Consider the following 24,331-nt stretch of genomic DNA (forward strand, 5'->3'; position numbering starts at 1 on the left):
ATGTAATTTATTCAATACTGTACTGAACGTGAAAAACAGTGGTTGTGTGGGTACAGAATGGTTGTAAGTGTGTCGATTATTTACCTTCGTGGTTGCGTGGCTGACTGGGAGCTGCGGCTCACTGCCACTGCCCAGCATCCCGAGACAGTACCGTACTGCATCTCCCTAGCACAGGAAAAGATCAAAATTCAAACTACAGTTTCTACTGAATGCATATTGCTTTCACACCATCATAAAGTTGGAAAAAACATCGTTGGATCATCATAAGTACAGGACTGTCTGTAATCTTCTGGAATGCTTTTGAGCTCAACTGAAAAAACTTAGAAAGCTTAGACTTCTAGTCCTTCTGTTTCAGTCAGATCTATTGCCAGTAATCACACTCAAAGCTCTTTTCTGGAACATCCATACTGTTTTCCATAGTGGCTGCACCAATTGACATTGCCACCAACAATGCACAAGGGTTCCTTTTTCTCCACATCCTCAGCAATACTTGTTATCTCTTGTCTTTTTGATGATAGCCATTCTAACAGGTGTGAGGTGATACCTCATTGTGGTTTTGATATGCATTTCCCTGATGATTAGTGATGCTGAGTATTTTTTCATGTACCAGTTTGCTGCTTGAATACTGTCTTTTTTGAAAAAATTCAGGTTCTTCACCCATCTTTTTAAATTGGATTGTTTGGGTATTTATTGTTGTTAAGTTGTATAAGTTCCTTATATATTTTGGATATTAACGCCTTACCAGATATACGGTTTGCAAATATTTTCTCCCATTCTGTAGGTTGCCTTTTTGTCTTGTTGAGTATTTCTTTGGCTGTGCAGAAATTTTTTAGTTCGACATAGTCCAACTTGTTTATTTTGCTTTGTTTCTTGTGCTTTGGGTATCATATTTATGAAATTATTGGCAAAACCAATGTCAAAGAGCTTTTTCCCTAAGTTTTCTTCTAGGTGTTTTATGGTTTCAGATCTCAGTTAAGTCTTTATTGTGCGGAGCTGTCCTGTGCATTGAAGGATATTTAGCAGCATCCCTGGCCTTTACCCAGTAGATGCCAGTAGCATACTCTCTCTCAGTTGCAGGAACCAAAAGTGTCTCTAGACATTGCCAAGTGGTCCCCGGGGGCAAAATTACCCCAGTTGAGAATCGCTGCTTTATTCCCCTGTTTGGATTCATGTGAGGTTTTTGAAAAAGGCTATGAGTAAAAAGAGTCTTATCTTCTGTCGTTTAGGACTGCATACACAGTTAAGTTTTTTCAACCTTGTCAAACCCCAGATTTCTGGATACGGTATCCTTTTACATCTTACAAAGTGGCCGAGTCTTGTCTGATCTCATCTCTTTCTTGTAATAACTTGCCAAAAAGTAGCAAGGAGCTGCAGGTGCATAGTGACATTCTGGCTTTTTTTAGCTGCTTCCCCTAGAGCTGTAGGCACGATAGGCATATGATTTGCCTTCCAAATGATCACAGGAGACACTGCTACTAAAAGTTTTGCTGTGGCATAACGAGAGTTACCAGATTTTTAGCTTGCAAAGTCTGTATCCTTTATTCCTGGGATCACACTGCTAAGCCAATACCACATTTCTGTTATGGCAGCACTCCACTTCTGAGTATCAGTCTCTGTTATAAGTTTGAATGACAAGAAAAAATAAGCCCTTCAAAGATTAAGGGGAAGAAGAATTTTGGTAGAAGGAATAGCTAGTGGAAAGGTTCAAGGGTGGGTGCATATTGGTCTACTTGAGGAACAAAAAGAAAGCCAGTGTGGATGGAACTTAGTGGAAAAGGGGTGGAGCAACCTGAGATGAGGTCACAGAGGCAGACAGGGGCTGGGGTGTAGGACTTTCTGGCCAGTTTAAAAAGTATGGATTTGTTCTAGGAGCAATGTGAAGCCATGTGAGTATTTTAAGCAAAGAAGGGAAAGAAGTTGATCATTCTGGGTACCATGGGGGAAAAGAGTTGTAGGGAAACAAGAGCAAAAGCAAGGAGTCCTATAAAAAGAAGTTCAAGTGAGATGCGCTGGTTGCTTAGCTATGGACTGTAATTGAAGAGAGAGAGGAAAATGGATGGATGAGGGGTGTTTTAGAGATAAAGCTGGAGGGACTTCTTGATAAATTGAATATTGGGATGACGAAAAAAGAGGAATCAGGATAATTCCTGGATTTTGACTTAAGTAACTGAGGGAATAGTGGTTTAATTTATTCAGCTGAAAAGGACTCAGATAAAAACAAAAATTCAGGGGTTTTTTTTAGTCAAATTAAGTTTGACATGCCATTAGTCAACCCTGTGGTGATAGTAAGTGGCCAATTTGCTCTCTGATTCAAGATTTACTGGAAGACAGAAGGAATAAGAATTTTGACTTAAGACTTCATCAGCATTTGAGGCTATTGAAAGCCATGGTCCTGAATGAGGTTGTTAATGGAGAGTGGAGAAGAAAAGGGAGCTTAAGATAGGTCCTGGGGCTTACCAAAATTTAGAACTTGAGCAGAGTAAGAGGAACAAGCAAAGGAAACTGACAAGGGGCAGAGAGAGAGAGGTAGGAAGAAACTGAGAGATTGGGTGCCAAGGAGATGTAATGAGAGGTAAATCCTCTTCCTACTGCTGATTTTCAGTCCTCTTGCCAGTAGCAGTTTTGGGTATATACTTCCAGGAGGTATAAGCAGGTAGTTTATACAAGAGAATTCATATTCTTTAAAGATACTCCAACCCAGGGACTGGTCCATAGCTGAGTGGTTAAGTTTGCATGCTCCACTTTGGTGGCCCAGGGTTTTGCTGGTTTGGATCCTGGGCGCAGATCTAGCACTGCTCATCAGGGCATGCTGAGGAGGCGTCCCACATAGCAGAGCCAGAAGGAAACACAGCTAGAATATACAACTATGTACTGGGGGGCTTTGGGAAGAAGAAGAAAATTTAAAAAAAAAAGATACTCCAATGCAAATAGGAAGACACCATAGTATGAGTTTGCAACCTACTTATAACAGTATGTCTTGAAGATCTTTCCATAGTAATACAAACACATTGATGTCTTCTTTTCTATGACTTCATAGTATTTGAACCTTATCTTCAAAATCCAAGCAACCTCCCAATTTTCAGATGAGTTATATAAAAGGATGCTCTATTTACACACACACATGCACACACTAATAATAATAATAATTTAAAGAATAAGATGCCACCTGAACACAAAACACTCTAATTTGAATTAGTGAATACTTGGGGCTTCAGATTTGACCTTAACTTTGGGATTTAATAATTGCCAGAACTGAGGGTTATAGAAAACCAGCAACAATGTTCTCAACATCCAGAAGAGTGAAATGTGTAAAAACAAGAGAAAATGTTCCCTTGTGTAGGTTTCATGCACACAAAAGTAATGGAATTAAATGAATACCCTCTGACAATGCAGTGGAATGGAGAGTTATTAAAACCATCCAATCATAAAACCTGGCTGCTGGAATCCTGGTTCCAATTAAGTAAATAAAGCAGCTTATTCTGGTTTTATTGAGTCATAAGTAGAAAAACCCAACCTGTTGTTTTCTGAAGGAGATAGTGATTGTAGGTCTAAAAAGTTTCCTCTCTCCGTCTGTATTTCTGAACAGTTATGTTTCTTACTGCAATGAAGGAATGAGCCTGATAAAAGGACTAATCACTGGATGTTTACAATACCATCAAACTATTCAGATTCATTTGTTAGATTGCTTGTAATTATGTGAAACAGCTTTTTGCACCATAGAAATAGACTTTGTACAATAATAGGTTTACAAATAGTCGCCATAAACAAACAGATGACTTAAAACAATAATGACTTTTGAGATGAAAATTTCTCACATTTTTGTTCACTCAGTGATCATTGCATTTAAGCATCATTAATGAAGCGTTAGCAACATACACCAATACGGTTGAGATGTCATCTTTTCTCTTTGATAAGTTAGTAAAATATGCCTGACTAATAATTGTTTCTTGGATGTTACAGTCTTCAAGAGTCCTAAAATGGCTGATTTCTATGACAAATAAGTACTCTAACAGATGAGAATTTAAGCTACTTAAAAAAAATTTTTGTTATAGCAAAATAGGCTTAATTAATTTTTTTCAATCTGTTGGTATAAACATGCATCGATACCAAGACCTGAGAACCTGGGATAGGAAGGAGACTCAGGCCTGGGGAGCCATATCAGGTCTGTGTTCTTTTAACCTAAAACACATTCCAAACTCATGCAAAGGCCACTCCCTGACTTGGGGTCTATACTTTCCCTGGAAGGGCTCTCATTCTGATCTGATGCACTGGCCTCCAGCTTTGGTTTCTCCTATTATTCTCCCTCCTTCTGGTCAAGCTTATGTGTGTTGTCAAGGTCATTACACTTAAAACATTTTTCTTTTTACCCGTTTTGCCTTTTTTCTGCTGGTAGAAATTTTTAAAGAGCAGAATCTGTGTGATTCTTTAGCCCCAGGTGAGTCTCTGTCCACTGATCGTAAGGAAGAAGGTTCCTCTTGGGGTGTTCTTTTTTCTCTCTTAGAGTGCCACATGCCCAGGCTCTCCCCTCAAAGTAAGGTTAAGAGTTTCTTTTGTTTTGAGCAGTGAAAATTACTCTCAGAAACTGAGACTGTCTTTGTCGATATGTTGTTTTTTTGGCTAGGAGGATTTGGCCTTGAGCTAACATCCATTGCCAATCTTCCTCTTTTTGCTGGAGGAAGATTATCCCTGCGCTAACATATGTGCCACTCTTCCTCTATGTTGTATGTGGGACGCCTCCACATCATGGCTTGATGACTGGTGTGTGCGTCTGTTCTGGGGATCCGAACCAGTACATCCTGGGCCGCTGAAGCAGAGCCCTCTAACTTAACTACTACACCACCAGGCTGGCCCCTGCTGATAGTTTATTTAACACAGGTTCACTGTGGGAATTATAATAGTTTCACAAGCCAATAGCATACAGGGTAATGTCTCTTAGTAAGCCAATAAAGAAATAATGTATGCCAAACCAATGATAGATTAATCACACTATAGTTCCAGGCAAGGGGAGATGAAAGGAATGAAGTCCAAATTTAGTTGAGGTGTACCTTTTCTAGGAGTTGGTTCTGGGGAGAGACGGCTTTGCCAACTGAGAGCTGACGTCCTGCTGCTAGTGCAAAATAAGTCCCTTGCTGTCGAGCATGTTGCTAAGGAAGGAGGGTGCTGGCGTTGATGCGCAGGCTGATCTTCTTCATTGGGCCACTACACAGCTTCCACCACTGCTGGTAAAAGTCACCTTTACCACAGCAGGAGCTAATGCCCCAAAAGTCTTCAAAGAGCTACTTCGATAGCAAAGGGTAGCCTTGTCCAGACAGCACACGATCGAATATTCCTCACAAAGTTTCAGTATTCATTGTCTAAAAGTCTCCTTCTTGTGGTTGTTTCTTCATATGTTCTTACCCATAAGACCCCTCAGCAGCTGAGCTACTGAGTGCTTATTGACAGCCACAGATGGCCAATGACAATATCCCAAGGCAGCTTCTTTATATGAAAACAACTTTACTTATAAAAACAACTTCATTCTCAGATCAAAACAACCTCACTCTTAAAAACAATTTCATTTTTGTCATAAACAAGTTGACTTGCCATCATATCTGACGAATAATTATGAAGTAGACTCTGATAGACTTAAAACAAAAGAGTTTATTCGGTGTTTGTGAGGACTGCAGCCTGGGAAGCACAGATTCAAGTAGCACTTGAACTGTGTTCCGGCCGTTGAAGGGAAAAGGAAGGTTAATAGTCATGGCTAACAAAAGCAAAGAAAAAAAAGAGAGAATGAACGTCTTTTAACAAATTCCAGGCCCAAGGTAATCATCAGGGTGAGGGTCAGTTGAAACAAGCCATTAAACTTAGGAATGTGGAAGATGACCGTGACAGGAATGGAGTCTCTGTCCCGGTCATCTTACCTTCCTTGAGAAGACTTGCAGATGCATTTCAGGTGTTTAATGAGTTTAAGAGTTCATCTTCAAGGAGGAATTTGTTCCTCTCCTCTTCATGTCTGCCCAGCTCCATTTTAGTGCCTAGCATAAGAGACTTCATCTTTTTTTCAATTCCACATATCAAACTAATACATAGCATAATATTTTTTTCAGAATTTTCTCTGCCTTCTTCAGCCTCACTACACTGTTTTCCCAAGAGAGTATATAGCATGTTGATTCCTGGCATTCTTTTCCCTTTGTTCCAAATTGTTCTGGTTTTAGATAATATTTCTCAAAATGTAAAGTTTGTTTTGGACCCCTTCCTATTGGCGGTGCTGATTATTTGTTATTTGCTATTTTTGTTGTTTTTTCATCTGGCTTGGGGGATGGGCTTCTTCAAGTCTGCACTAAACTACCGCTCACCAGGACACGAGGTCCCCAAGAGCAGTGATTTTGTTTTATAATCCACTCTTTCCCCAGTACCCAAGGGCAGGGACCTTGTTTTATAATCCACTCTCTACCTAGTACCAGACTATTTCTGAATAATGAACGACTCTTTCACAACACTTTTAGGGGCATAAAGCATGTGGCAGGTTGTATCAAGTGTCCTACAAGTCTCTGGAAGCTCGATTCAGTTGAGTGGTGTAGACCTACTAGACTGAAAGCCTCGGGGTATGGATGTTTCCTTTACAACCGACAGCTCCTCATCCAGGTGAACAGTCCTTCTTTCCAATCCATGGTCTCTCCCGCCCATCCAGCTCCCCGCAGAAACCTGCCTCTGGGCACCCTCAAACCTCAGCCAAGCACTGAGAATTGCAAGGAATGAAGTCCATTTTAGGCAATTGGTCTGTCTCAAATACTACATGCTAAATATTAAATATTTATATTTATATACAGTTCCTCTCCAGAAGATATAGGAAGGGTTTTTCCCCAATCATGTAATATTTTTTCTGAGCATGAACAATTATGTGTGCATTAACTAAACAAGGAGGCACACTATCTGCCTGCTGTGTGCCCGGCCTTGAGTACCAAGATACAATCATGACGAACATAATCCCTGCCCTCCGAGGGCTTATAGTCTAGTGAGAGAAGGAAGTAAATACAAATTATATACATCTGCAACCTGGTTTGTTGAATTCGGTGAAAAAATTTCAAATATAGTCGCGCACCACATGACATTTTGATGATCGATGGACCACATATCTGACGTGGTCCCATAAGATTAGTACCATATAGCCCAGGCGTGTAGTAGGCTATACCATCTAGGTTTGTGTAAGTACATATAAGATATTCACACAAGAACGTAATCACCAAACGACTCATTTCTCAGAATGTACCCCTGTTGTCAAGTGACACGTGACTCTGGATATGTCCTGCAGGATTCAGTGATTATTGATGATAGAGACGAGAGTTCAGGGAAGTCTTTGCATTTTATTCCCCTACAGATTGGAGGAACAGATTGGTGATTGTTTTTAAAAAGCAAAATGCTTTTGAAATTTTGCCTGAAATTCAAATGAAAATTTTGCATAAAATTTTTGGGCTTCAAAGAGAAAAAGCATAAATATTTGGCAACCTAAGTATCTATTGTGTGGTTAGGAATCTTTTAACATCCGCTTAGTATGCACTTAAAGTCAGAGATTCACATCAACTATTCAAATGCAAAACTCTCATTGAATTCAACAGCTGTCTCTTCTGCTTTTAGCTACTAGTTTATTTTCCCCTTGTTCTTTGAAAATGAATGCTGTATGGAAATTGCTAGCTATCCTTGTTAAAGTATAGGCATAAATGGTACAGTCTGGAATTGTCAAAATGCGTTTTACCTAAATAGCCGTTCCTCGGACGAAAGTTAATTATGATATTTCATTTACTAAACCAGGAAAACTTGCCACGTTTGTTTTAGCCCAATATCTTTTCAAGATTTTGTTTCCAATGTTTTGTCAAGATTTTTGCAATAGAAAATTAAAATACTGCTTTATTGTTTTTTAGAAAAGCCTTTTCCTATTTTATTTCCATTCCATTCCATTTTCCAGCAAGCTGCTAATCCCACATTCCATGAGCAACAAAGTACTGGTTCATCTTTAAACTAGAGGTCTTCTTTGTTCTCAGTAGCCTGCTTGGAAGCAGGCTCTGCACCCTGCTTTTTAGATGTATGGTCTGGAATCTAAGGGAATTAGAAAACAGACATGTAAAAGCATTACCTTCTCTTCACCTGCCTTCTTCTAGTACCACTAGAGAGAGATTGAAAGCATGTCCTGTTCTTATGTGGCAGCCCCTCAGTGCTTTCTCTGAGAGAGGAGGGGCATAAATCCGAGGTAATCTACAGGTTACCAGGACAAAGGTTCTGGGTCTACTTAAATCCTGTGAGGAGAGAAAGGTGCCTGGAATGCTACCTACACCTTGATGAGGTCCTGTAGATCTTTGCAGAAATGCAAACCTGCATAAGGCTGCCCTACACAGATTTCTTTCAGTCCCACATCAGGAAAAATGTGCAAGTATAACTAGCTCAAACCTCTGGTCCCCAGCACAGGATTCTGCATCCGACATTGGTACCAAGGGAATTGGTTCCTACCTCAATTTATCAAGTAATTATTGCATGCTTAGGATGTGCCAGGCACTACTTTAGTTGCAAGGAATAACATGGCAAGTAAAACCAGATGCAGTCCCTGCCCTCATGTAGCTTACAGTCTAGTAGAAGAGACCTTAAATCAAATAATTACATAAATAAATGTGCACTTACAGCCTAAGTGAGCACAGTGCTATGAGAGTGAGGAACAAAAGAATCCAATCTGGTTGCTGGGGCAGGCAAGCCTTCCGAGAGGAATGATATTTGTGCTGAATTAATTTGGCAAAGAGAGATTGTCGGGTAGAGGAAGAATGTTCTTGGGAGAGGGGAGAGCAAATGCAAAGGCACTGTGCTTAGAGGGAGCAGGATGATTTGAGAAACTAAAAGAAGATAGTGTGGTCAGAATGCAGAGGGCTGGTCAGGGCATGGTGTGATATGACCCTGGAGAGGCAGACAGGGGCCAGATCATACTGGGATCTTGTGGAATTGGGGGTTTTATTACAAAGAGAGTGGGAGGTCACTGAAAGGCTTTAAGCAAAGGGCTGGTATAGAGAAAGGAAGTTAGGGTGAGGTGACATACCCAAAAGTTTATAGATTCTTTGTGAGTTTAGCGTTCTTAAATAGTCTAACCTTATTTTTACCTTTTTTTGTTTTGCTGAGGAAGGTTCACCCTGACCTAACGTCTGTGCCAATCTTCCGCTATTTTGTTTGTGGGTCACCACCACAACATGGCTGCCAACGAGTGATGTAGGTCACTGAAGTGGAACACACTCAGCTTAACCACTAGGCCACAGGGCCAGACTCTGTTTTTTACTTTTTAATATCATCCATACACAGCCAAACAAATTTTTATTTTCAAATAAATGATGATATTCTTTGAGTATATAAAAGTAAATAAAATTAAAAATTTTATTTTTAATAAATTCCCAAATGGAAGACCAAATGGTTAACACTACTAAAAGAACATAAAAATTTGTTTAATTATTTCTCTAATGAAAATTTCTACTCTACTATTTGCCTGGCTTAGCCTGAAATTTTACTCTTTTTGGGTTGACAAATTACATTCTTTTAGTGCCTACCCTATAATACACTATTTTTTTCATCTTTAAATTACTTTTGATTCTTAAGGAGTTCCCCAATCTCTTTCACATTCAGACGATCTAAAACCTTAGTGACTTTTTAAAATAAATTTTTATTTTACTTCCTCTCAGTCTTTATATGTCTAGATCAGTTTCTTTGAGGACATCACTCAACAAGTTCATTCATCCATACTTAGTAAAGTTATCAAAGAAATAGAATCCCATAGCCAAATATGTACTTGCTCATACTTCTCTGTCTTGGGTCTTATCTTCATTCACCCTTACTGCTTTGTGGCTTCAGGTCCAGCGAGACAGGCAGGTAATTATTATATCTGGAAGTGCTCCACATGTGGGGAGCTATATCAGTTAGAGTTTATTGGATGCCAGCAACAGACCAATAAAAAAATGAATTTATTAGAAGAATCTGCTCACCCAATTTCAGAAGGAATGGGAATCAGGCCCTCTCAGGATCTTGGTAGCGGTCTCATCAGAGCACTCTGGAGACATTTGGCTTCATGTATTTGAGAGATGAATATGTTACTGTATTGTGGCAATGCCCTCATATTAACATTAGAAATGTAATTTAAAGGACAAAAAAAAAATCCAAATAAAACAGAATCTAGCATACAGAAAAAACCTGTTACCCCTGATCTGGGAAGGTAACCTGGCAATGAGTATTAATTGTTAGGAAAACGGTCATGCCCTTTGATCCAGTAATCTTAACCTTATAGCAATAAAAAAAGTTTATGTTATCTATTAAGTTTACATTTTTGGTAAATTTTCAAAATGCATTTAACCTTGACTTTCATTTGGAGAATATCTTTGTAAATTATGATTTTATAGAACTCAAAACTTAATCAGGGGGCCGGCCCCATGGCCGAGTGGTTAAGTTTGTGCACTCTACTTTGGCAACCCAGGGTTTCGCTGGTTCACATCCTGGGTGCAACCTAGCACCACTCATCAAGCCATGCTGAGGCGGCGTCCCACATAGCAGAACTAGAAGGACCTACAACTAGAATATACAGCTGTGTACTGGGGGGCTTTGGGGAGAAGAAAGAAAAAAAAATTAATCAATATTTCAAAATATTTCTTGGGTAGCTTTGTGACTATGGGATTTAATACTCTCGATCAAATTGTGACTTCAAGCTGAAGTAATCCCTCCTGAGAGGCAGCATTCCTAAAGATGTGCAGAGTCTGAGGCAGTGACTGGTAGAGAACCTTAATGCACAGAAAGCTGGTGTAGACTCAGCCAGCTCCCTGAGCCTGAGACTCACAAACGCCTCTCTGCCTTGAGCTGAGTGCTTTTACCTTGGAATTTGAATCAAACTTGGCACCCAGTCTTATGAAGTAAAAGGTCAGCTATTTAATGAAATAGTTTTAATTAAATGGTAATCGCTCTTTGTATTATATAAAAAGAAATTAAGTAAGTTCCAAACTGGAAAACTGAATAACTAATTCTAATGAGGAAATCAGACTTAGGAACTCAGACAGCAAAATTCTTATTAATTACTTTCTGTAATGAAAATTTATTTTGTCCCATTTGCCTCTGCATTAAGTTTTGTAATGGACTGTATTTCCTATATTTATGCTAAGTTTTTAATTACAATAGGTATTGCTGAGCAATCTCACCCAGAATATGAAAAACAGAACAGGAACGCAGAAGCCATACGGCTACTGGAACTTGAGATGAACTGTATTGACAATTAAAACTTGTTTTTCAATATTCATTATCTTATAAACAAATTTTTAAGCCAGATATAATATTAATTCAAAATCAAAACTATTTTTCCTCCAAGACTGGCCATTTATATCTCAAAGCTGAAAATGTTTCTCATTTCTGTAGACAGGGTTACAGATGTTCATTCTTTTCTTTTTAAAGATTGGCACCTGGGCTAACAACTGTTGCCAATCTTCCTTTTTTTTTTTTTAAGGATTGGCACCTGGGCTAACGAATGTTGACAATCTTTTCTTTTTTGTTTTCTGCTTTATCTCCCCAAACTAACCCTGTACACAGTTGTATATCTTAGTTGCCGGTCCTTCTAGCTGTGGGATGTGGGACGTCGCCTCAATGTGGCCTGACGAGCAGTGCCATGTCCGCGCCCAGGATCCGAACCCTGGGCCGCCGCAGCGGAGTGTGCAAACCTAACCACTCGGCCACGGAGCCGGCCCCGGGTGTTCATTATTATTTCATGGTTACTATGGGTTAATTTAAACGACAGGAGCCAGAATAACTTTGTGAAGGTTTGCACTAAAGCAAAATTAAAGACTGAGTAATGAGCAAATTTAATCTGCACATAAACAGATATGCTTAGCATTGCTTATATCTGGGTGAGCTGTTACTGGTTGCTTCAATTTATTCAACATTTATATATCAGCTGCTTCCATTTCTTTCTTGCTTTCAAGTTTTTAAAAAAATCTTTAAATCTGCCTGTTAGCCAAATTACTCTATTGAAAATGTCCTGAGACATCCAATGATTTTTTCTAATTGCCAGTGCCAATCATTTTTAATATATTTTAAACTGAAGTTTAACACTAAAAAATGCACAGATCATAACTGTACATCTCAATGAATTCTCTCTTCTAAAGGCAACTGCTATTCTTATCTTTATGGTTTAGGTTTGCTTGTTTTCAAACTTTATATAAATATAATCACACAGTTTGCTTGCTCTCTCTCTCTGGCTTCTTTTGCATCACACTGTATTTTTTTTTCTCCCCAAAGCCCCAGTATATAGATCTATATCCTAGTTGCGGGTCATCCTAGTTCTTCTATGTGGGATGCTGCCACAGCATGGCTTTGATGAGCAGTGCATGGGTCAGCACCCAAGATCCAAACTGGCAAACTCTGGGCTGCCAAAGCAGAGCGCACAGACTTAGCCACTCAGCCACAGGGCTAGGGCCACACTGTATTTTTGAAATTCTTCTGTGTTGTCAAGAGTAGCTATTTATTTTAATTTTTGTAGAGTATTCCATTATACAATATATCATAAATTTGTCCATGTATAGCCAGGTTTTGGCTATTATAACAATGCTTCTATGAACACTTTTGTGCACATATTTCTACTGAATTATATATTTAGGAGTGAATTGCTGTGTCACAGGATGAATATTCACAACTGTTGTAGACGATGCCCCAAAATTTCTCACGATGATGGTAACAATTCACGTCTCCACAAGTGATGTATGAGAGTTCTAGTTCTACAAACACGTGTTATTGAGTCTTGAATTTTAACTATTTTGGTAGGTGATTAATGGCGTCTCATTGCATTTTTTTTTAAAGGTTTTATTTTTCCTTTTTCTCCCCAAAGCCCCCCGGCACATAGTTGTATATTTTTAGTTGTGGGTCTTTCTAACTGTGGCATGTGGGACGCCGCCTCAGCAAGGCTTGATGAGCAGTGCCATGTCCACACCCAGGATTCGAACTGGGGGAACCCTGGGCTGCCAAAGTGGAGTGTGCGAAGTTAATCACTTAGCCACGGGGCCAGCCCCCTCGTGCATTTTTTATTTGCACTTCCTTGATTACTAATAAAATTGGTCACTTTTCGCAAGTCTGTTATCTGAAGTTCCTTTTGTACAGTGCTGGTTCAAGGTTCTTGTTCATTTTTTTAAAATGTGTTGTTTGCCTCTTTCATATTCATTTGAGTTACATCTGTACGAATATCTCCTCCCAGTCCATGGCTTGCCTGTTTTACTGTCTTAACTGTGTCTTTTGATGAACATCTGTTTTCAATTTCAAGTCAAATTTGTCATTATTTCCCTTTATTGTTAGCACTTTTTATGTTCTGTTGAGGAAGTCAGTGTCTCAACCTGAAGGCATGAGAATATATCCTATATTGTCTTCCAAATGTTGTATTGATTTGCCTTTTAAAAATTACTTTTGGACACTGTGGGAATTAGAGAACACACCAACAAGACTTTAGGAGTGTTATGGAGGAAGAGTGGAGGATCTTAAGTCAGATATAGATGGCTCCAAGTCAAGGGCTCAAGCACTTTTACTTAAACAAAAAACTACAGCATATATTCCGAGTTTCAGAAGAAGGGATATATGAATAGCATTTTTAAGAACAATGATGGCTGTTCATCCTGGCATCGGTAGGCTTTGTGATTTCCCACTTAACTGGGTTGCAGTATTCCTCCACTAAAGAGAGCTAAAGAGCGAGTGGCTTGGGGCTGTGAGGGATGCAAGCCCAGCTTCCCTGAGGACCATCAATGGGGAGCAGCTCACCTCCTACAGAGGAAGAGCTTTGAACTCCCTGCAGGACAGGTAATATGTCTCAGTTAAAAAGTACATTTGGAAAAAATCGTAGTCCTTATTTTTTTCCCATTCAGTTGGATTTTTATCTGAATTCTGGTATGTTTGTCACTGAACGGAAAACAAAACGAGCCATTTAACTGAAAGACAAAAGTATCAAAGGAAATCAGCTTCACAATTACTTAAAGTGCAATCTGTTCTACGATTTGGTTCTCTTTTTTACAACTCCTATTTTGTACTTCCCAATTAGCAATACTTTCATGAAATAGCTAACAAATGAAAGAAAATGCATATCAATATGAAGATAAATATACTGGTTCCACTTGCCTTGTTAAATTAGCTTCCAGACAAAGTAGTTCTGGAAGGTAATTTCTTTAACTAAGAGTATATATACTCCTATTTACTCTTAGTTAAAGAAATTAATACTGACTAGAGTAGAAGGGATTTCTGGAAATGGGCGAAACTTGAACTTGGTCTTGGATGAGTTTGACTTTAGTCATTTGAAAGGACTTGATTAAAGAAATCACAGAAGTGTAAATGACATGGGTTCTTCTGGGTTCTTGCTGGGGGGCGGGGGGGATGGTGGGAAAGTTTTCAAATTTGAGTGAGGTATGATTTGGAGGGTGTTGAAAACTGGGCAGAGGTTTTGGATTTGATGCATCAGGAAATATGGAAAACTATCAGAGAAATTGAAGAGTGATGAAAGCGATGTTTATGAAATGCTAACGATGCAGTAGTGAGTAGAGGGGACGGCAGTGGTGAGATTCTGTGATGCGCAGGTCAGCTGAAGAGTAGGTGTGGCCAGGTGGAATGGACAGGGGTGTTTGAATCAGAAAAGCCTGGCTGTACCCCCAGTTGTACCATTTAGTCTCCCTGAGCCTCCTTTTCCTTGTGTTAGTAAGCAATCTTTTGCTGGCAAGTGATTGAATCTCAATTCCCCAGGACAGGCCATCATCATAGATAGTTCTGGGTATGATAGACAGCGAGGGTCTTGCTAAACCCATTTTTATCAAAGTTCTCTCTCCAGTCGCATCGTCTGTACATGGCCCAGCAAACATTTGTTTATCAAACATTTGCTTTTCCATCTCCATGTAAATTACCTTCCTCCCCTTTGAAGCCTCTAATCACTACCCCCAACATCCTCCTTTGTCTTTAGCTGAAGATGATATTTAAAGTTGTGGCTTCAGCCATTTTGGCAAGTTACTCAGTTTTCCTGGATTTCTCCCATGTGTATGTGTTATTGAACTTTGTTCGATTTTCTCCTGTTATTCTGTCTCACATCAGTTTAATTCTTAGACCAGCCAGAAGGACACAGAGGGTAGAGGAATAGTTCTTCCTCCCCGACACTTAAAAAAAATTATTAGACAATTACTAGATTGACTCCCAAAGCTGAGGGAAAGCTGAACAACCAAAACTTGGGAAAACACCGAATGAGTCTACCGGGGGGACTCAAGATGTGGAACTGGAGATTTAAAACCTGCCAGAGTTCTCTTTTCCACTCTGGGGAAGGTTGGGGGGCAGATTTCATCATGGAGTAAGGTGTGTGGGTCCTGGTAAGTGCGTGCTCACCTCTTCCTCGTTTCTTCACCAAAGAGAAAAGGACTCTCTCCATAGCTGCAGTGGTTGTTCTGAAAAGACTAGCTTAGGACCTTAGGGAAGTTCCTTAACCTCTCTGTGCCTCTGTCTCCTCATCTGATACGTGCAAAAAACACTAGGACCTACGTCATAGGGTTGTTGTGAGGATTATATGCTTTAAAGTATTTAAAACATTTGGAATATTTGCCAGCACGAAGCTATTATTGTTGTTGTTGTGTCATTGTCATTAGCTTACCCCTGGGCCAACACTGCGGTTCCATGGTTGACCTAAACATGCCTGGGAGGAGGGATAAGGGCACTATCATTGGCACCAGATGAATGAGGTATGGAAGGAGCAATACCCCAGAAGACTATGAGAAGGAAAACGGTGTCAGGCAGACAAAAACAATAGCTTTCCTCAATTCCTTATTTGTAGAAGCTTTACTGTTGCGTTACAATGTTACTATGAGAATTAATAATAACATATGTAAAGTGCCTTTATGTGGCAGGCCTCCAAGATGTGTTAACTGCATAACCTGCACATGAAAAGACGAAGGCCTAGGCTGGATACCAGTAATGGGGATTAATGAAATGAATATTTTGAAGGAAAATCACATGGCCTTGGATTGGTTTGTGGATTATATTGATGGTGGACAGAGGCTGTCACTTCAGATGTTTTACCTTTTGGTTGTGCCTTACAACAAAGAGCAGTCACAAACATAAATGTTCACATTAAAAATATAGGTTTTGTTACTTCCTGCGTGGGTGGGAAGGTTCCCCAGCAGGAGGTACATCCTGCAATCTCTCTAGCGGGGTGGTACTTGGTCCGTTCTAACAGAGAGTAAGGTCTCAGGATCCTGCAGGTCCTCGAGGCCCTTGGGTGATGCTTCCTTCAGTCAGAGAAGGTGACCTCTTCAGTCATCAGGTCCCAGCAGAGAGAGCAGTGTCCCTGGATGGCCAAAGAGATATTGCCAATCCAAACAAGTTCATGGTTCATGGGAAAAGAGCCTCCGTTTTTATGAGGCTAACTGGGTATTGTGGTTCTTTTTTTTTTTTTTTTTTAAAGATTGGCACCTAAGCTAACATCTGTTGCCAATCTTTATTTATTTATTTATTTATTTATTTTGCTGCTTTTTCTCCCCAAAAAAGCCCCCCAGTGAGTAGTTGTATATTTTAGTTGTAGGTCCTTCTCGTTGTGCTATGTGGGACACTGCCTCAGCAGGGCCTGATGAGTGGCGCTAGGTCCGCACCCAGGATCTGAACCAGCAAAACCCTGGGCTGCTGAAGCGGAGCACATGAACTTAACCACTCAGACACGGGGCCGGCCCCGTGTTGTGGTTCTTACCAGCTGTTGCCAGATGACCCAGCCGTTTACTCTTTGCTCCATACCAACATTCACATTGTTCAAAATCCAAACCAACATTTATATTATTATTACATCGTTCACAAATTTGGGTCTATAGGCTTCTACTAATTAATTTAGTACTCTGGTGATTATCTTTTAAAAATCCATTATATGATGCCATGAAAAGGGAAATCAGGCCCGAGAGATAGAAACCCAGACCTTCTCCAGGCTCAGAAATGAAAGAGAGGCACGAGTCAAGGATAATGCCAGGCTTTTAAGGCTTCAGTTGAGAAGTAGGAAAATAATTTTTTCATTTCAAACCCTTTGGAATGTGAAATAAACCCTCAAAGAACCTTGTGTATGTGATGTGCTCAAAACGAGCAAGAAAACTACGTATTCCAGCAAAACTACCACTGCGACATTGTTCTAAAAAAATTATGTGAAAGAAGGGGTTGTATAAGGATTTGATTGACACAGATTATCCCTGACAGGGAGAAAATCCTATGAAGAGAATGAGGCAGAGAAAACGGAACTTTTGATTTGTCCTACAAGAGCACAGCAGACCAGAGGGAATTAAAGAAGGGGGGTTAGTGAACAACAGGGAAGGTAAAAGGTAGGGGGTAGAAAAAGAAGCTCAGAGGATTCTGTGAAGCAGGAGATTGTGAGATATATTTGCTTCAAGATGATACTCTCTAACGTGCAGAAAAGTGAGAGAAGGGTTATTATTTCACAGAGGTTTGTTTGATCTCGTGTTAAGTGTTTATAACATTCATTGACCAGAGTTTTGTTTGACATGCAAAATGCCTAGCTTGTACCTAAACTTTTACTATTTCTTTACAATCGTAATCTCGGGGGCTGCCATATGTACACATACACACACCCACACCCACACACATCTGTGTATACCTGTGTATATATGTATAAATATTATAATTCTGTTAGAGAAGAAAAAAGTAGCGCTGGTCACATCCATTTTGGGGGTGTGCCTATGGAACATGTATCTCATTTACTTGTGTATCGGTTTCATGTTAACTTTATTATTAATGCATCAGTTCACTTTAGAATTCAAGTCTTCTAAATTAGCTAATCGTATTGATCAAATGAATTAATTATTACCAGTCACCATCCTAAATTAATTAATAGCAGCAGAAGCAGTAGCAGTAACAATTTCCAGCTCTCTAGTATTTTACAATTTACATAGTGCTCTCCCCAATTTATCTCATTTGATAAACGAGCTTGCACATGGGTGCAGCATGCATTCAACCAGCTCTTTAGGCAAACAAAATGCCATGTTTAAGTGAGAGTAGGTATCTCTTTTCTCACAACCATAGAGATTGACTTCAGTTCCAAGGACTATTTCAATAAAAAAATTTACGTAGACAACGATCAGTTGCAACATGAGTAACAGATTTAATTAACATGAAGGACGGACACAAAGAGCAGTCCAACATCCAAAATTACAGTGGTCTACCCGCTGAGCATTGCACTGTGCTGAAGAAAATGACGCAAGCTCACTGCTGCTTAAGGTTATTTGGAAGGAGTCCTATAAAGTAAGAAAGTGCAGCTCATTTTGGCTTTAAAAATGTTACATATATTTAGCACTTTTATCCCTTTTTTGTGATTTATATGTGCCCAGTAATCATTTAAAACCAGTTTTTGGTCTTTTTCTTATAGGTTTATTGAGGATTAATTGACATACAATAAATGGCACATACTTACAGTGTACAAGTTACTGAGTTTTGACATATGTATACACTTGTGAAACCATCACCACAACCAAGATAATAAACACATCCATCACTGCCAAAAGTTTTCTTGATGCCCCTTTGTAATTCATTTCCCACACCTCCACTCCCCAGGCAACCACTGATCTTTCTGTCACTACAGATTAGTTTGCATTAGCTAGAGTTTTATATGAATAGAATAAAACAGTATGTACCCTTTTTTGGTCCAGGTTCTTTCACTCAGCACAGTTAATTTGAGATCCAGCCATGTTGATATTGTATATAACTAGTTCGTTCCTTTTTATCGGTGAGTTATATTCCGTTGTACAGATAGTCTATGATTCGCTCTTCCATTCACTTGTTGATGGATATTTTTTTTTTCTAACTTTGGGCTCTTGCAAGTAAAGCTGCTATGAACATTCATTTACAAGTCTTTGTATGGCTATATTCTTTCAGTTACCTTGGTAAATACTTAAGAGATGGATGGCTGAGTCCTATGGTAAATGTATGTTCAATTTTTTAAGAAACTGCCAAATTGCTTTCCAAAATGAAAATCAGGCAGATTGTTTACAAAACAAAACATTCCTTCAACACAAAACTTGCACTGTTTGAAACAGTTGATTTCCCTGGGAGGAAGGGGTATTGTTCACACTAATTAATGAAAATTAGTCTTGATTGAGTTAATACATGTTTTAGAATTTCTGATTGACATGCTAAAGTTTGCTGCAATATATTTTTTCAAACTATTTCTGCTTGTTATGCCATATATAATATCACTATCCATTTGAAGCCTCCATTTCATTGCATGAGCTGTAGCACAAATACGTCACTCGCTCACCCTGCACCTTCCCTTGTTTATGTTAGGTTAATGGAAAGATCATTACTAAAACACCCATGTTAGGATTTTCATTATATGGAGATTTCAGTACAAGTACAGTAATGGAAAGTAATTGAAACCAGGGACCTCAGAAGAAGATTTGTTTCTGGAAATACATACCCATTTTCTTAGAAACAGTAAGTGATCTGGCTTGACACCCAAGCTGTAGAACACAGAGAGAATTGAAATGCAAATCTACAGATCCCTGTGCCCAGTCCTCCTCTCCCAGCTTATGGGGGTTTCTTCCTTTAACATGAAAGGAGAGGGGGAGTCCTTTTTCCCTTAACGTGTAAATGGCTGTGGTCCCCATTCCACACATGGAACCAGCAACCCCACCCCTTCCCCCATTAGTGGAAATGTGGGGGCCTGTGAATCTCCTTGTCTTTTGCTTTAATTCCTACTTCCACCAAGTTCTTGATCTCCTCCTCTGAGTCTTGCCTCCTGCGGCTGGCCTCTTCTGTCTGCCCAACACCAACACAAACATGCAACAGCCCACTTTTCTTCAGTTCCACAGAGTAATACAGACTCTTGCAAGCATATAGCAGAGTAGTACTACAGGTTTGGGGACATGGGGGACATGAGAGGTGAGGGGCAAGGGATGGCATCACATCACAGTACACAATTTCATTGAATATTAATTTCCAAAGATCTTTAACCAGCTGCCTTAGAAAATTTCTGCCCAACACCATATTGCACTTCCCTTCCCTCCTTCTCTGGAGCCTTGTCAGTCTCCCCCTCTCTCAGCTATCTGGAATCCATCAACACATAAAGGTTTTCAAAAGTGTCTTAATTTTAGTAGATGGATTAGAGAAGTCGTTCTCAAATTTAACGTGCATATGGATCACCTGGAGATTGTGTTAAAATACAGATTCTGATTAAGCAGGTCTGGGGTGGGGCCTGAGATTCTGCATTTCTAACCAGCTCCCAGGTGATGCTGCTGCTGCTGGTGCAAGGACTACAAATTTAGAACCACTGGCCTGGAACAGTCTAACTCTGGTCTCTATCTATTTCTGAGCCTACCTTTGTCTATCCCAGTGGTTCTCAACTTGGGTCAATTTTGCCCTCCAGGGGACATTTGGTAATGTCTGGAAACATTTTCACTTGTCACAACCAGGGAGAGGGTGCTACTGGCATCTCATGGGGAGAAGCCGGGGATGCTGCTAAATATCCTACAGTGCACAGGACAGCCCCCCACAAAAAGGAATTATCCAGTCAAATGTCAATAGTGCTGTGACTTACAAACCCTCGTTTACCCCAACACTCTCAGTTGCTTTGCTGAACAAAAGGCCGCCTACCCAGTTTCTCCCCCCTCAGAAGGACACTTGTGTGGTTATTTTAAGTTTTAGCAGGATTCAGCTTTGCTCTCTTAGCTCATTTGCTAGTTTCTGTATGGAGATTTCATCTTTCCCTTCTATAAATTAAATCCCCTCCCCTTTATTTGAAGACAGAAGCAACTGAAGTCAGTTCTTTGTTTTGTTTTTTGTTTGTATTAAATATCAATAAAAAATTTTTTCCTGCCAAGTACAAGTGCACGATAAATGTATATTTGTGATGAGTACACGTTATTAGCGAAACTCTGCTTATCTTCTCATATATGTTTATTCTCTTCTATGTTGGCATCAAGAACGTAAAGAGACCTTAAACATCCTGCTAGCATAATGACAAAAATCGTCTTATAAATGTATAAGGAAAGGAACTATTTTACTCCAGAGTTCTGGTTTAGATTAAAGAATATTCTCTGCTTTCCTCAACTTCTACGGGTCACAGTTCTAGCTACTGAAGGTTCTGTTTAACTGGAGTGTAAAAGCAATCTGCATGATAATGAGTAGCCCCCAGATAATATAAAAGAATTGACTTTGATGGAATCAGGGACTCACCAATAGTGAGCTTTGAGGGGTTGGTATTGCCAACATTCCTAAGAATAACCCCACGGGGGCAGGAATGACATGAAAGGAAAAAGACCTAGGTTAGTATAATGGTTAAGGGTAGCAGCTGGAGCCAGGAAGCCTGGGTTAGAGTCTTAGCTGCACTGAGTACTAGCTCCATGACCTTGGCAGGGCAACTACATACAGCAGTGCAGGATATATAATGGTGCCCCCTGGAGTTGTACAGTGCACAGTCTGCACAGCCGTATGTATAGTCCTAGACCCTGGGCACCTTTTAAAATTAATCTGTGTTTCTTGTTTTCTTTATTTGTAGATGAAAATAATAACTACATACCTCATAGATTTGGTGAGAGTTTTAAATGACTTCATATTTATGAAGTGTTTAGAACAGAGGCTGGCATATGGTAAGTAGTCAAGTGCCATGTTGTCACCAATTTTCTTTACAACGTAGGCAAAGAAGTAGTAGGCATTTCCATGAAACTCAGAAATTTCTTGTGGCTTTTGGAAGAACTACAGAGTGAGATGTCGAGGGAATTGAAGAGAAAAGAATATTTGATATATACCATTACTGTTAATACAACTCTACTCAAAATTAATAGGACAAAATCCTAGACAACTAACAATTATGCCTCCAAATACCCAGCTTCAGCCCTTTTAAGTCAGAATGAGAGACAGTCTCTTTGCCTAGGAAAAAGTTGGGTCAGGATCAAGAACAGTAGAAATAGCAAAAGGAGAGAAATATGAGAAGGCTTTCATTCAACATTATTCAGTAACTTATTGAACACAATGCTAGGTGCTGGAGAAGCAGTGGTGAGCAAGATTACAAGGCCTTGCCCTCTGAAACTTTTTTATCATTCAGCAGGAAAGACAGCCAAGAAAACAAGCAATTACATTGTAATAAGTGTTGTTATGGGAAGGACAGGGTGATTTGAGGGCACACATTTATTTGTGTTTCAGCCTAGAAATTGCCATGTTTTTCTGGAAATTTTGAAAGGAAATGCTTAAGAAAAAATTTAATGGTAACAATTGAAAGGGAGGAAAGTTGCAACCATAAAATACCTTCGTCCTCAGAGTTCACATAGGTCATATGCCTTTCCCGCCATCTCCGGGTGGAGCATGTGACTGCGCGGGACTAGCCTCCATGCTCACACCCTCAGCCGTCCTTCACCTCGCACACCCATGCCAAGGAACAGACTGGGAAGGGGGCATATGTGCTAGTTTCCTGTTGCAATAAAAGGTGGTTTTGTTTAACTTTGTGAGGATCTTGTGAAAGTAGTGGACTATTTGTTCTCTACCAGTGAGATCCCAGTGAAGATGGAAAAATGGCCAGAGGTTCTTGAAGAATCATGGCCAACTAGCTTCACCCTTAGACCTTGTCCTCTTGTTCTTTCACTCTTGGGCCAAGTCTTAGCATCTCCCTTTTTGCTCCAGAACTCAGGTTGGGTATCTGTGGCACAAAAAGGGATGTGCTATGACTCGCATCTCTACCTTCGCCCAGCTCCACGCCTTAGTCCTGAACAGGCTCAGTTCTCATCCTAGTTGATGCGAACCAGCCTTCACAGGACTGTAACTTAACACTGGGCCCACAGCTTTTCTCAAGTGTTGATCAATGTGTCAGCCATATGAAAAGCATTTTCTTATCTTTTAAGGAACCACGATGAGATCATATCTATTACATTACTCAGTAAAGATCAGTGTGATTTGTTCCAGAATTTACTGCCAGGCAAGTGATAGTCTCTTGAGAAAATGGTACAGATAGTTACAGCTGTGAAGCCACCTGCCTCAGCTGCAAGGAAGTTCAGAGCTAAATTTAGTACTCAGCCAGAAGATTACATCATCCTCGCTTTCCTTTTTTCCTATTAATTTAGATCTCTGGTTAATCTTATTTCCCTCTGTATATACGTATGTGGCCTTTCTATAAGAAGATTGGATTATTTATGAAAGTAGGAAAGGTATAAATTATACATTTACTTTTTAAATAATAAAATGTTTGAGAATATCTCCTCTATTTTCCAGTTATCCAGGGTCAAGTCTTTTTCCCCTCCCGACATTCTCTAAAGCTATGTCATGTCAATTTTTCCTCTAGAGAATCTGTATAGCCATTTTTCCTGCCATCACCATTGCTCCCACTGAAACCCAGGCTCTTACCACATTATGTCTAGATTATTACAACCTCCTCCTATCTGGCCTCTTGGCCTTAAGTGTTGTCCCCTTGAATCCAGCCTCAATATCCATATTCAGTGAGTGCTAATTTCATCATGCTACTCCTATGCTCAAAAACTTACAATGATTCTCTATTTCTTCACTGTTTTACCTTCATTGTCAGGTCCTTTGGTGGTATCTTCCTTGCTTTTCTCAGCTATTTTCTTTTAACTTCTATTATCCAAACACCACCTCTTATTTAGCTTGTTTCCTCACTGCCCCGTGCCCATCTCCAAACCTTTGCTTATGTTCCTCTCACCAAGGATGCTTTCCTTCTCCCTTCCTCTCCTCAGTTGAAATGCTGAAGTATTAACAGATGGCACCAGTTTCTCTTAGGGAGAGGATCATCTTTGTCTAGGGAATATATAATAACAATGCTTGATAAGCTGCTTGGAGTGAAAGACGGGACCTTGAGGGCACGGGTCAGCAGCAGCTAAGGCAGGAAGGAAATACTGAATGCCTCTGCCTCTGCATCAGAGATAGACAGAGCTAGGGATGGGAGAGAACAGAGGAGAGAAAAGGGGAGGACAAAGCAACAAGGTGGAATGCTTTAAGAACAGGGAGGTTCGATATTCAATATGAAATTATTTTCTTTACTGTGATGGAAACTCCCTCCTCCATTTTCCCCGAACTTCACTTTGATTTGCTCTCCGCACACAGGCCTCGTGGGAGTGTTTCCTGATAGAAATCACAGAAACGAGTTGAGTCTCACATTTGATTCAATGCAGAACAGAACACTGTTCTCTCCTGAGATAGATTTTTAGCTCCTTGAGGGCAGAAGTTACAATTTATATTCCTTCAGAATTTTCCACGGGGCTGAGCACAGAGCTGGGGAAGCATATACCCAACCTACCAATGATGAAACCTGCCCTCAAGTAGATTTGATGGACGATACTCAGGGATATTTACAACTGGT

The 24,331-nt window shown here is 39.9% G+C and overlaps 1 long non-coding RNA gene across 1 annotated transcript in view; it reads left to right on the plus strand.

The window, feature by feature from the left end:
- The first annotated feature begins 1,827 nt into the window (after window positions 1-1,827).
- LOC111773220 (uncharacterized) overlaps window positions 1,828-24,331 on the plus strand; it is a 43,676-nt gene continuing 21,172 nt past the window's right edge. Inside the window, exon 1 of the long non-coding RNA XR_011437956.1 lies at window positions 1,828-1,886. This is a non-coding gene — a long non-coding RNA (uncharacterized lncRNA). The remainder of the gene's footprint in view (window positions 1,887-24,331) is intronic.

The sequence above is a fragment of the Equus caballus genome, chromosome 4, assembly GCF_041296265.1.
Source record: "Equus caballus isolate H_3958 breed thoroughbred chromosome 4, TB-T2T, whole genome shotgun sequence".
NCBI classification, from domain to species: Eukaryota; Metazoa; Chordata; class Mammalia; order Perissodactyla; family Equidae; genus Equus; species Equus caballus.